This window comes from Mustela nigripes, chromosome 5, assembly GCF_022355385.1.
Source record: "Mustela nigripes isolate SB6536 chromosome 5, MUSNIG.SB6536, whole genome shotgun sequence".
NCBI lineage: Eukaryota > Metazoa > Chordata > Mammalia > Carnivora > Mustelidae > Mustela > Mustela nigripes.
The window spans coordinates 130,805,683-130,819,087 of record NC_081561.1 but is presented as its reverse complement, the minus strand read 5'-3'; positions in this window follow the sequence as shown (position 1 = coordinate 130,819,087).

The following is a 13,405-nucleotide window of genomic DNA, read 5'->3' as shown; positions in this document are numbered from 1 at the left end:
GCCACAATTTTTTCTCTTAAATAATGATCTAATGCCATGAATCTGTCGACAGAATGAACTATTTGTTTTCAATTCTAGTATGTTTTGGTTATGAACCATGAAGTAATTATCCTTATTCAAACTAAATTTTAATTGAATTTCAAAACGCCAATATGGTTGAACATGTAAAACGCCATTCTGTTTAACTTTCTTGACCAAATAGATTTAATTTACATGTTATGTTTAACAAGTCATTTTTATTCTTCTTATCCCAATAACTATTCAACATAAAATTTCTACCACTTAAGTAAAACCCATTAATCTTTGAACATTATTGCATAGAATGTACAAGGATGCAAATTTAATGACAGGGAATTTCCTGGTATACTATAGTACCACTAATAATGCATTTTCACAATGCTGAACAAAGGCATATTCAACTACCTTTCAAAAAGCCACAGCTGACAATTAATGAGTACTGAGAAGTGGTTTACTAATTTCTTCAAGTTATATGAAACAAGAGTTTGTAGCAACATCAGAAATGAATACCAAGAAAAGATTTTTGTTAGTAGAGATTTAATATTGATTTAATAAAATTAGAACCTTTAAAGTAGTCTCCAAAATTGGCTAAATTATTAATAGTTTCTAAGTGTCTTTTTAAAAAATGAGGCAACCATCTCTCATTATAGCTATAAGAGCTGTAGCTTTTGCTATAATTATCTCCTGATTCTTTATATATTTTTAATCTTTGTAAGGTTCATATCCCTGTGTACTCTAGTCATGAACAGTAAGAATTCCATTTCATTCTCAAATCACACTAATCCATGATCTCTCCCTTCAAACACAAGAAAATCCGGTCAACTATGATGTAATCTATGGTAGTCCCCAGCAATGCTAACATCGTTTGTAAATCAACACTGGTGATTATCATCCCATCGGCTATGCTGGCCATACTCTTTATGCTCCAAAGTTCTGTTTTCTAAGAGGCTTTTTCAGGCAACAACTTGTTCATCCCGTGCTGCTCTGCCCCAATTACAGGCACAAGTTCTTTCTCAATTTGCTCAAACATGGTTAACTATAGGATGCAATATTTTTGCAAGAGCTTTATTGAGATATAATTTGTATACTACAAAATTTCTCTATTAGAATTGTGTATTTCAATGAGTTTCAATGAGTTTCAATTGTGTATTTCAATGTATTTCAATGTGCATTGTACAACCATCACCATAATTTAATCTTAGAATATTTTCATCATCTTAGAAGGAAACCTGGTGCCCATTTACAAATGCTCCCCATTTATACCCTCAACCTTAGACAACTGCTAATCTATTTTCTGTCTATTATTTTTCTTTTCTGGAGATTTTATATAAATGGAATTACTCACTATATGTTCTTTTGTGTCTGACTTCTTTTACTTAGTATAATGTTTTCAAGGTTCTTCCATGCTGCAGCATTTATCAGTATGTCCTTATTTTTTATTGTTGAATAGTGTTCCAGTATAGTGTATATTGTGTTTTGTTTATTTGTTCACAGGTTATAAATCTTCATTGATGGGGAAATTCTACTTGTGTCAGAATAAGAGTACCAAATTTGTCTCCCCCGTAGGAAAACAGGAAAACATTTAGGAAACTATTACTACTATTTTTAACTATTGGGCAATAGGCTCACAGAATTATGATACCTGGAAAAAAGAAAACTAATGAAGTGAGCTGTATGTCAGCCCTAGCTTTTTATCTGGAAGCATTTTTCAGACTGTGGCCAAGTGAGACAACCTTACACTTAGAACAATAGTCTGTCTGAGTTGGACAGATAAAGATTACAGAAAAGGGAGCTGAAGCTGTTGGAATATAGTATTGGGAAATAGTACTGGGGAAGAAGAAGGTTATGCAGAAAAACAGCTATACTGATCTCCTTCAATGCTCCCTTGAATATGTTGTTAAACGGTAAGCATAGAAACTTTATGAGGCAAGGTAAAAAAAGTACCTGGAGCTGTAAATGGAACATTTCTCAGCACATATAGGGGTGGAAGATGTTTAAATTTTTGTCAGCCAAGGCTGAAAGAACTTACTAAACAACTCCTATATTCAGTGAAGACCCCAAAAGGCTATGCCTGAGGATTAGGACTAAACTAGCCCTCACATAAAAGCTATTTTGGATCCTCCCTAGCAAAGTTTATAACCTAGCCTTGAAAAGATCAGTCTGATATGAAAGTAAATCAACTGCTGATCCAAATAAAATTTGACATTCTTTAAGGGAATATAACTGAATCTAGACACTTAGCAATGTAATTAGCAATGGCAACCATCTACTTAATAATTACTGAACACATAAAGAAGGGGAAAAATGTGATTCCTAACACCAGTCGATAAAATCAGATATAGTAATGTAAAAAAATGAGGAAATCAGTAAACAAGAACTTTAAAATAGTTGTTGGAAGTAACTGAGTTATGTTTAGTGATTAAGACAAAACTTTAAAATAATGAGAAGTAGAAAGCATAAATAAAGAAATAAATGGAATCTCCAAGGCTGAAAATACAACATCAGAAAATAAGATTTGACAGTGAAATAAATAAGAGATTAGGTACTGAAGTAAAAAGATTGTTGAATCAAATGCATAGTAAGAAAAAGTATACAACTGAAGCACAGAGAGTAAAAACAGTAACTTAAGAAAAATTCACAGTGATCTATGGGACAACATTAGAATGTCTAATAGTTGTATAGCTACAATCTTTCCAGAAGGAGAGGGCAGGAACATACTTAAAGAAATTTACCAAAAATTTCCTGAATTGAATGAAATTGTAAGCCATAGATCAAAGAAGCTCAATGAACCCCAAGGAGGATAAACACAAACAAAACAAACTAAGGTATACAACATTCAAATCATTAGAAACCAGTAATAAAGGAAAAGTCTCAAAGGTAGCCATAGACAGAAGGCACATGCCATACAAGGGAGAAAAAACATGTCTTTATTTAAAAAAAAAAAAAATTGAAAAATAGTCTGACATCTAGGAAGTAACATTGCAGAACAGAATACAATAGAACAATATCTTTTAAACTGTAGAAAGGAAAAATGTTAGCTTAGAATTCTATAGCTGGAAGAACCATCTTTCAAAGTGGAATAAATAAAATGAAAAACATAGAGATACTTTTAGGGAAACAAAAGTTGTGAGAACTTGTCACTGTGATATCTGTACTACAAGAAAGGAATTTCTTCTGATGGAAGTGATATCAAATGGAAACTTGGACCTACACAGAAAATAGTGTTCCCCAAGTGGTAAATATATGAATAAATATAAAATATTTTTCTTCATCTTAAAATCTCTTTAGCAGATACTTGTTTAGGGGTGCCTGAGTGGCTCAGTTTGTTAAGTGTCTACTTTTGGCTCCGGTCGTGATCCTGGAGTTCCATGATTGAGCCCTCCATCTGGCTCCCTGCTCCCTTCACCCAGGTCATGCTTTCTCTCTCTCACTCTCTCTCAAATAAATAAATAAAATCTTAAAAAAAAATTGTTTAAAGCAAAATAGTAACAGTGGATCTGGGGCTTCAAAGCATAAATAGAAGTATAATGTATGACAACACTATCAAAAAAGATGGGGAAGATATAAGGTTTTGGTATTAACAGTAGTAAAAATAGAACATGAAGATAGATTGTAAAGAGTTAAAGATACATATTGTAAACTCTAGGGCAATCACAAGGTAATCAATCAATCAATAAGCCAATAATGGAGATAAAATATAATACTAAAAATTGCTCCATTAACCAAAAGAAGGCAGGAAAAGAAGAAAGAGAGGACATAAAGCAGGTAAATAACAAACATTTAACAAGCTGCTGGACTTAAATCCAACCACATTGGTATAATTACATCAAATATAAATGGTGTTACAATTTAAAAGGCTTAGCTTACCAAATTGGTTAAAAAACAAAACCCAATTATATGCTGTCTACATGAAAGCCACTTTAAATATAAAGACAAAGATCAATTAAAAGGATGAAAAAAATACATCATGCAAACACTAATCAAAGGAAAACTGGAATGGTTATATTAATATCAGATGGAATAGACTTCAGAAAAAGGAATATTTCCAATAATAAAGAAAATAACTTAATAATAAAAGTGAATTCATCTAAAAGTTTAGCTACTTATAAATACACACATAAAATAATATTCAAATTCATGTAGTAAAACTGACATAATTGAAAGGAGAAATAAACAAATCCATTATTATGGTTGAAGATTTCCACACTGTTCTCTAAGTGATTTATAAATTAGTAGACTGAAAATCAGTAAGAATATAGTGAGTAATAGTGTCAACCATCTTGACCAAGTTGATCTTTCTAGAATACTAAGCAGCAGAGTACATATTCTTTTTCAGTACTCAGGGAAATTTTGCTGAGATAGACCATATCCTGAAACATAAAACAAATTTCACTAAATTCAGAATGTCTGGAAACATAGAAAGTATGTTTTCTAATAAATTATCGTGGAGTTAAACTAGAAATAAAACAGAAAGACATCCAGAAAATTGGCAAATAAATAGACATTAATGAGTGTACTTCTAAATAATAATTTGTAGGTGAAAGAGAAAAATAATAAGGGAAATTTAAAAGATTTGGAATTAATAATAATGAAAATATAAGATTAAAATATGTGGAACAAAGCTACAGCAGTGCTCAAAAAGATATTTTAAATTTACATGCTTGTCATGTTTATGTTAGAAGATAGATCTAAAAATCAGTAACCTACGTTTCCATGTCCAGAAACTAGAAAAAGAATAAGTTAAATTCAAACTTTATTTAAATAAAAAATTTAAAAATGAAATAAAAGGCAAGCAGAAATCAATGAAATAGGACATGGGAAATAATAAATAATGGCAATAAACCCAAGAGCTTGCTGTTTGAAAGATCAATAACTAAAACAAATCTAGACTCAAGGGAAATGTGGGAGAGAAAGAGAGAGAGAGAGAGAGAGAGAGAGAGAAATTACTAATACCAGACATAAAAGAGGGAATGTACATATTGATTCTGGATATATTGGAATAACAAATAAATATTATGAATAACTATGCCAATGCATTTGACAGTTTACATGAAATTAACAAATACTTTCAAAGACACAAGTTACAAAAATGAACTTGAGGAAATAGAAAATCCAAATGGTGTTAATCACTTTAAAATTTTTTAATTAATTTGTTTTTAAATTTCAGAATTTAATTTGTTTTTAAAAATATTTTTAAAAAAAGCACCACAGCAGCAGATGATCTTATTTCTGAGTTCTATCAAATATCAAAGGAAAAAAATACCAACTGCATACAAACTTCCTTTTAGAAAATAAAAAAGAGATAATACTTCTGAACCCTTTATTTGAAGCTAACATTTCTTTGATACCAAGATCAGACCTACACATTGTAAGAATGCTAACTATAAATTAATGTTTCTCAGGAACACAGAGAAAAGTCTTTGATAGTAATAAATTAAATTCAGCAACATATAATAGTAGCAATAATAATGTTACGAGTTGTGATTTGTTTCCAGATTACAAGGTTGATGTAACATTTGAAAATCACTCTGTTTAATGAACCTATTAACAGGAATAAAGATGAAAAAACCATGTGATCATCTCAATAGATGCAAAAAAGGAACAATATCCAATTCCTATTCATGATAAAAATTTCTGATCAAGCTGGGAATAGAATGAAACCTCCTTAATCTGATAAAAGCCACTTAATAAAATAGCAACTGACAAGATATTTAATGGTGAAAGCTTGAATGCTTATTTCTAGAATTGGGACCAAGGCAAGGATGTCTGTTCTCACTTCTATTTCAATATTATACTTTTATTCCTGGCCAGTACAATAAGATAAGAAAAACAAATGACACAGAAGTTGGAAAGGAAATAGCTCTGCTATCTTTATTTCCAGACCACATAGTCATGTAATACAGAATCCTAAGAAACCTACAAAAAACATGCTAAAATTAATAAGGGAATCTAGCAAGGTCTCAGAATACAAGGTCAATACACTAAACACAAAAGCAATTGTATTTCTACATATTAGCAATAAACGATTGGAAAATAAAATTTTTAAAAATTTATAAGCATCAAAACCCATGAAATAGTTAAAAATAAGTTTAATAAAGCAGGTCATAAATCCTGGGTGGCTAAGTCTTTTAAGTACTGGAATTTTGATTTTGGTTCAGGTCATGATCTCAGGGTTGTGAGATTGAGCCCTGTAGTTGGGCTCTATGCTCAGTAGGAGTCTGCCTGAAATTCGCTCTCTCTCCCTTTGCCCCGCCCTCTTCTTATGCTCTCTGTCTCTCCTCTCTCTAAATAAATCAATAAAATCTTAAAAAAAAAAAAAACCCAAAACAAAAAAACAGGTGTTAAACCTATGCACTGAAAACTATACAACATTGCTGAGAGACATTAATGAGAACCTAAACAAATGGAGAGAAACATACCATGTTCCTGGTTTGGCAGACACAATATTGTTAAGATGTTAATTCTCCTTAAATTCATCTATAGAGTTGACAGGACTGCAATCAAGAGTCCAGCAAGACTGTATTAAAAAAAATAATCCACAAACTGATTCTAAAATTTATTTGGAATTGCATTGTAAATCACTTAGCTTTATGGTCTCTTTAATGTTTCTTGAACTTGCACCATGCCAAAGAGTCTCTCCTGTCAAAGGAAATGGCTCTGTCCTCAGCACAGCCACCCCCTCTCAGGTATTAGCAGGGTAGCAATCCTCACAAAGAGTTAAAGGCAAAGATTCACAAGGTTGCCAGATAGATTTACATTTCATAATGAGATAAATTGGTGGAATTTTAAGAATGTAACAGATTAACTTAAAAATTCTGGTCATGTGCATATAGTTTGTTTATCCAGGGAGGTGTCCCCATCTACTGAAGCCATGGCAAGTTGAGAATATGCCCCAGGGCAACCTCTCTTTCTACATTTCACAGCAACATTGCTTTCTCCAGAGACCACAGATGTTCCAACAGCTTAAAAACAAAAATCTTTTTTTTTTTTTTTTTTGGTTTTTCACAATGCCTTCTTGGTACAATGACTGTTTCTGAGGATTGTAAGAGGGATGTTTATAAGAACTGCTTATGTTATAAATATTTCCTTACATTTCCTCATAAGTAACTGGTATCCTTTGCCAGCAACAACTGCCTACAAAAAGGCAGACTTCATTCACATTCCTCAATCCTGCTGAGTCTCCCCTACAGCTCTCAGCCATTAGGCATTTCCAAAAAGCTTGAAGGTCAAAATTCTGCCTCTCCATGTGTAAGAATCACTTCATGACTTCAACCTACATTCAGACCACACGGGTCTCCATTCCTGCTTCTGAACAGAAATCCAGCTAGGACTTAGTCTGGTTAGACTAGCCATGTTGGTAGAACAATGATAAATCCTTCAGCCATTCAGTCATATTAAAAGGGTTTGTGTCATGAAGAAATAACCAGACAGTGTACCAGGATGTGGCTATGGGCCTGACTTAATTATTTAATTTATAATTTATGATTTATAGTTAACCTAATTCCAAAAGGGATTCTAGAGAGAATGTGTTAGGAAACTTCTTAAAGACCTGAAAATAAATATAAAAATTAGAGGCCAAAGCCCAAGATGACCCTATTATTTTACACAAATTTTTAATTTTAGAATTGTTTTAGATTTACACAAGCATTATGAGGTTCCCATGTACCCTATATCAGTTTTACTTATCATTAGCATCTAACATTAGTGTGGTATATTTGTTATGATTAATCAATCTTATTATTAATAACAGTCAATCCTTTACTCAGATTTTCCTTAGTTTTTACCTACTGATCTTTTCCTCTTCCAAGATTCCATCTAAACTAAATTATGTTTAGTTCTCATGTCTCCTTGGGCTCTTCTAGACTGTGACAGTTTGTCAGACTCTTTGGTTTGATGACCTTGACAGTTTTGAGTAGTACTACATAGATATTTTGTAAAATCTCTTCCATTTAAGACTTTTTTTTTTTTTTAAACTCAGACTTCAGTTATGGATTTACAGAGGTCAGTGCCATTTTCATTACATCATACCAAGGGCACATGCTGTCAGTGTAAATTACCACTGTTGATGTAAACCTTAATCACCTGGTTTGGGCTGTGTTTGTCATATTTCTCCCTTGTAACTTTTAGAAGGAGTGCACTTTTCCAAACTGTATTTTTTTGTAAAGAAGTGACTATGCACAGCTGATATTTAATAGGTAGGCAGTTGTGCTACACTTCTTTGGGGGCAGAGTCCATAGATTTTATTTGCAATTCTTCTGTATAGGAGACTTGTCTCTTCTCTTTCTTGTTTATTTGTTCAATCATTTATTTATCCCAACATGGATTTATGCATAAATATTTATACTTTGGATTATAATCTAATACTGCCTTGTGTATTTTAGTGTTCAAATTGTTCTCGTGTTGGCCTTTGGGAACACTCTGAGTTGTCTTTGGTTTCCTTTTGACACATTCTCATTGTTTTGGATGTGATCACTTCCTTACTTTCTGGCACTACAAGAGGCTCCAGGCTCATCCCATCTCGTGTATTACCTGCCCCAACCCTGGAATCACTCATTTCTCTAAGGACCTCTGGCTCCTTTTATTGGAAAATGTTATTTGTGTGCTTGGAAGACAATCCCAACATTTTCTCCATGTGACTGAAAGGACCTTGTACACTTCCATTTAACCAGTGGATTTTCAAATCATTTAAGCGCTATTTTGAATCTGGCACTTAAAGGAGAGCATCAGATTAAGTAATAACTCATTGTTTCCACTTAACAATTAATGTAAACAATATAGCATGGAGTTTACATGTATATGGATTTAAAGAGATTTCGAATTAATCAACACCTGGGCACCTGGGTGGCTCAGTCAGTTAAGCATCTGCCTTTGGCTCAGGTAATGATCTCAGGGTCCTAGGATTGAGTCCTACATCAGTCTTCTTGCTCAGTAGGGAGCTGCTTCTTCTCACTCTCCCTCTGTGCTCTCCCTCTCTCTCTCAAATAAATAAATAAATAAATAAATAAATAGAATCGATCAACACCTCAGAGCAGTGTTTCTAAAAGTTTAATTTGAATACTAATAACCTGTGCATCTTTTAAAATGCAGTTTCTCAGTGGGTCTGGAGTGAGATCTGAGATTAGACACTTCTGACAAGTTTCCTGGTGATAACACACTTTTGAGAGCAAAATCTTAGAATCGCTATTGGCCAAGTTTTTCCATAAAGTGCCAGGTAATAACTGTTTTAGGGTTTGTGTGCCACATATGGTCTTTGTGACAACTACTCAACTTCACAGTTGCAGTGTTATACCCAAAATACAAAGAATGGACTTGGTTGTATTCCGGTAAAGCTTTATTTATGGACTCTGACATTTGAATTTTATGTAATTTTCAGATGACCGGGGAATATTAAGGTAAAAGTCGTTCTTAGCTCTATAGCCATAAAAAACTGGTGTCAGCCCATAGCGTGCTACCTCCACCTTAGAGCAATGGCTCCCAAATCTCGTCACATATCAGATCCCTGGTAAGGAAGTTTAAAGTAGAGTTGTCCAGACTGCATACCAGAGGTACAGTGTGGAATTTACAAAGCTCCACAGGTGATTCTGATGCACAGCTAGGTTGGGAAGTCACTGCTGCAGAATGCCCTGCCTAGCTTCTTCCTGATCATAACCTTTTCCACTCTGCTTGCACACTTCTAGTGAATGAAGGTGAACTATCTGGCAAGTACACCTCTAATAATTGTGGAGTTTTTTCTACCACTGTGTCTACATTTGTCTTCCTCTAGTTTCTACGTATGCACTGCCTTTTCCTTCCATAGCCATGGGGAGTACATCTAATTCTATTTCTATGTAATATTTCTCCTAAAGAATTTGAAGAACACTATCATCACACTGCCTGTAAGTCTTAAATCTTCTTTTTTATAGACTGAACATTCTCATAATCTTTCAAAACATTTGTATACTGCATTCCCAGCACTTTGTATTCTACTTTCCCTTGTCATTTATTGTACCAAGAACAGGTGAACTATGACCAGTGCAAAATCCTGGGAGACTATTGGCTCTATTGGTTTAACATCTCTACTTAGAGGAATGTTACTTACGATTACATTATCTGCTCTCTTTCTTTTGAGTCAGTCCACATTGCTGATGTATATCAAACTTGTAACCAACCAAGATTCCTAAGACTTTGTCACTAGGAAATTAAATCAGCTTTCCTTCATTCTCTACCTATATAGGGGTGTCTTGAATGTGAGTGCTAGATTATATATTTATAATATATATCCCTATAAGATTTGTCCTTGTATATTTGGTCCACTATTCTTGCCATTTAAAATAATTATTATTTATCATTTGGTTAGATTCATGCAGTAATGGTTCCCAAAGTATTTGTACTTCTCTTTATTCCTGGACTTTGTTAATTCCTTCTATATTGACTCTGAGCTTTGCCATATGATTCCTTTTAGCCAATGGAACAATAGGACATGTGAAACTGCAGCCACCTGAAATTATTATAGTAGCTTGTCTTTTCTTTTTCTGCTCTTGGAATCATGAGAGCCCAAAGTAACAAGTCCAAGCTAGCCTGCTAGAGGATGAAGGTCATGTGGAGAACTGAGACAACTTCAGTCCAATCCAAGCTGCAGTTGATCGTGCACACATAAATGAGCCTCTGCCAAGATGTGTAAAGCTCAGACTAAGTCATCAGATTGCCTACCTGAACCCAGCCCAGACCAGACCATTAAATCATAGAAGTATGAGCTAATAAGTGCTTGCTGTTTTAAGTCACAAAGTATTAGCTGATTTTCATACAGCAAAAGCTAATTTATACAACATCTAATATAGCACTTATCCTTTCTACTTGCATATCACTCACAAATTTGGTATGTTCCTTATCCAAATTATTGAGTAGATGGTGATTAAATGAAGAGCTCTAAGATGTGATCTAAAGTTAATATTAGCAAATTCTTTTTGTTCATCTAGTTCTTAAATACTCTTAACAACACTACATGCAGCTCACAATTTACAAAAAGAATTTGCATTGGAATAAAAGATGGAATTAGATTGTAATTTGAACATATTTCTGCCTTCCAATTAGTCTAGAAGATTATGTTCTATTTTCTAATGTCACAATATTATTTGTGATCAGAATTTTTAAAATATTTGATAATACATTACTTTCACAATAAAAGTTAAACAGAGCTTTTCTCAGAATGGCAGTCAAATTGTTTCATATTACAGAACAACAAGGAGGAAACTATTGGATATTTCAAAAATTCCTTTAAAACCTTCTCATACTGAGGAATTTTACAAGCTTTCTAAATGCAGTAAGTGTTTCCTTCTCTCTCTCTCTTTCTTTCTTTCTTGTATTTTTATTTTCCTCTGTAGGCCTCTAACTGTTACCTCCAGTCTGAAATTGACTTACTGGAATCTTGAGGGTAAGTATGGGCTTAGGAAAAAAAAATGAAAAAGATATTTCCTGTGTGATTAAGAGCAGGAAATACCAGAAATATCATCCAAAATATTCTTTTCCCTATAGATCCCATTTTGTTTTATTTATTATTTTTATTTTTGTCTTTATAATGCAACATACTATCTGCTTCAGTGCATTTATTCCCTTTATGCTCTGTAGAACTATTATATTTTGAAAAGAAATAAAACCTTAGAACAACTTTGGAATGATTGGAGACAGCAAACCAATGATCTTATGATATGACAGAATAATGTAGAGAAAGGAACACTCAGTTGGGATTCAGAGAGCTCCGATAAGATTGTCTCATATGCCAATTACTAGCTCTGTGACTTTGGGCAATTTATCTTTCAGAATTTTTATTTCCTCATGTATAGTATGAAGATGATAATAACATCTACAAGACCAGCGCTCTAACCCCTGAGCTATGGAGCCATAATAATACCTAACTTACTGGATTCTCATGAGGACTATATGAGTAAAGTATCTAGTACCTTGTGATTAATCAATAAATAATAGCTATTATGAAACTAATAAAGATAGAAAATATTTAACAAGCACTTTTTAAAAATTTAAATTCAATTAATTAACATATGCTCTATTATTAGTTTCAGAGGTAGTATTCAGTAACTCATCAGTTGCATAAAATACGCAGTATTTTCTTAATGCCCATCACCCAGGTACCCCATTTGCCCACTTTCAGCAATCCACAGTTTATTCTTTGTAGTTAAGAGTCTCGTGTTTTGTCTCCCTGTTTTCCTGTTTTATTTTTCTTTCCTTTCCCCTCTACTCATCTGTTTTGTTTCTTACATTCCACATATGAGTAAAATCATGTAATTTGTCTCTCTGTGATTGACTTATTTTGTTTAGCCTAATATCCTCTAGTTCCATCCACCTCATTGCAACTGGCAAGAGTTCATTCTTTTTGATGGCTGAGTAATATTCTCTGTGTGTGTGTGCATGCATGAACATCACATCTTCTTTATCATCTGTTGATGGACATCTGGTCTCTTTCCATATTTTGTAATAAGCTCTTAGTTTTGTGTAAGGCACCTTGCTAAAAGGTTGACATGAAAGGCATGATAAGTCATGGCATCAAAAATCAAAGCTCATTAGTTCTATTCTTACTAGTGCTATTTTTTACTCTCTGCAGTCTAGATTTTGTTGTCCACCATATGCATCTTCTATCACTGGTCTAAGATACCTGTTGGAAATTAAATTATAACATCTCTCTTCATAACGGCAACTAAAAAAGTTCCCTTTAAGAACACTTTCCTCTTCCTTGTGTGGCCACATATATAGCTATAAAGGAGTTTGGAAAATGTAGTCTTTATTCTAAACAGCCATATGTCCAGTTTAAAGTTGGGAATACCATTACTAAGAGGAGAAAAGAATTTGGGGGTATAAACTAGAATTCTCAGTTAATAGATATTTAAAATATTAATTCTTCAATGCATTGATGTGAATGTGTTTTTGTTATGCATTCCTTCATTTCAGTAGGTGAGGTAGAAGCAAAAGTAAGGAGGGGGTTTTTGATTTTGATGAAGTCCCAAAAGTTTATTTTCACTTTTGTTTCCTTTGCCTTTGGAGACTTATCTTGAAAGAAGTTGCTGTGGCTGATATCGAAGAGATTACTGCCTATGTTCTCCTCTAGGATTCTGATGGATTCCTGTCTCACGTTGAGGTCTTTTATCCATTTTGAGTTTATCTTTGTGTACGGTGTAAGAGAATGGTCGAGTTTCATTCTTCTACATATAGCTGTCCAGTTTTCCCAGTACTATTTATTGAAGAGACTGTCTTTTTTCCACTGTATATTTTTTCCTGTTTTGTCAAAGATTAGTTGACCATAGAGTTGAGAGTCCATATCTGGGCTTTCTACTCTGTTCCACTGGTCTATGTGTCTGTTTTTATGCCAGTACCATGCTGTCTTGGTGATCACAGCTTT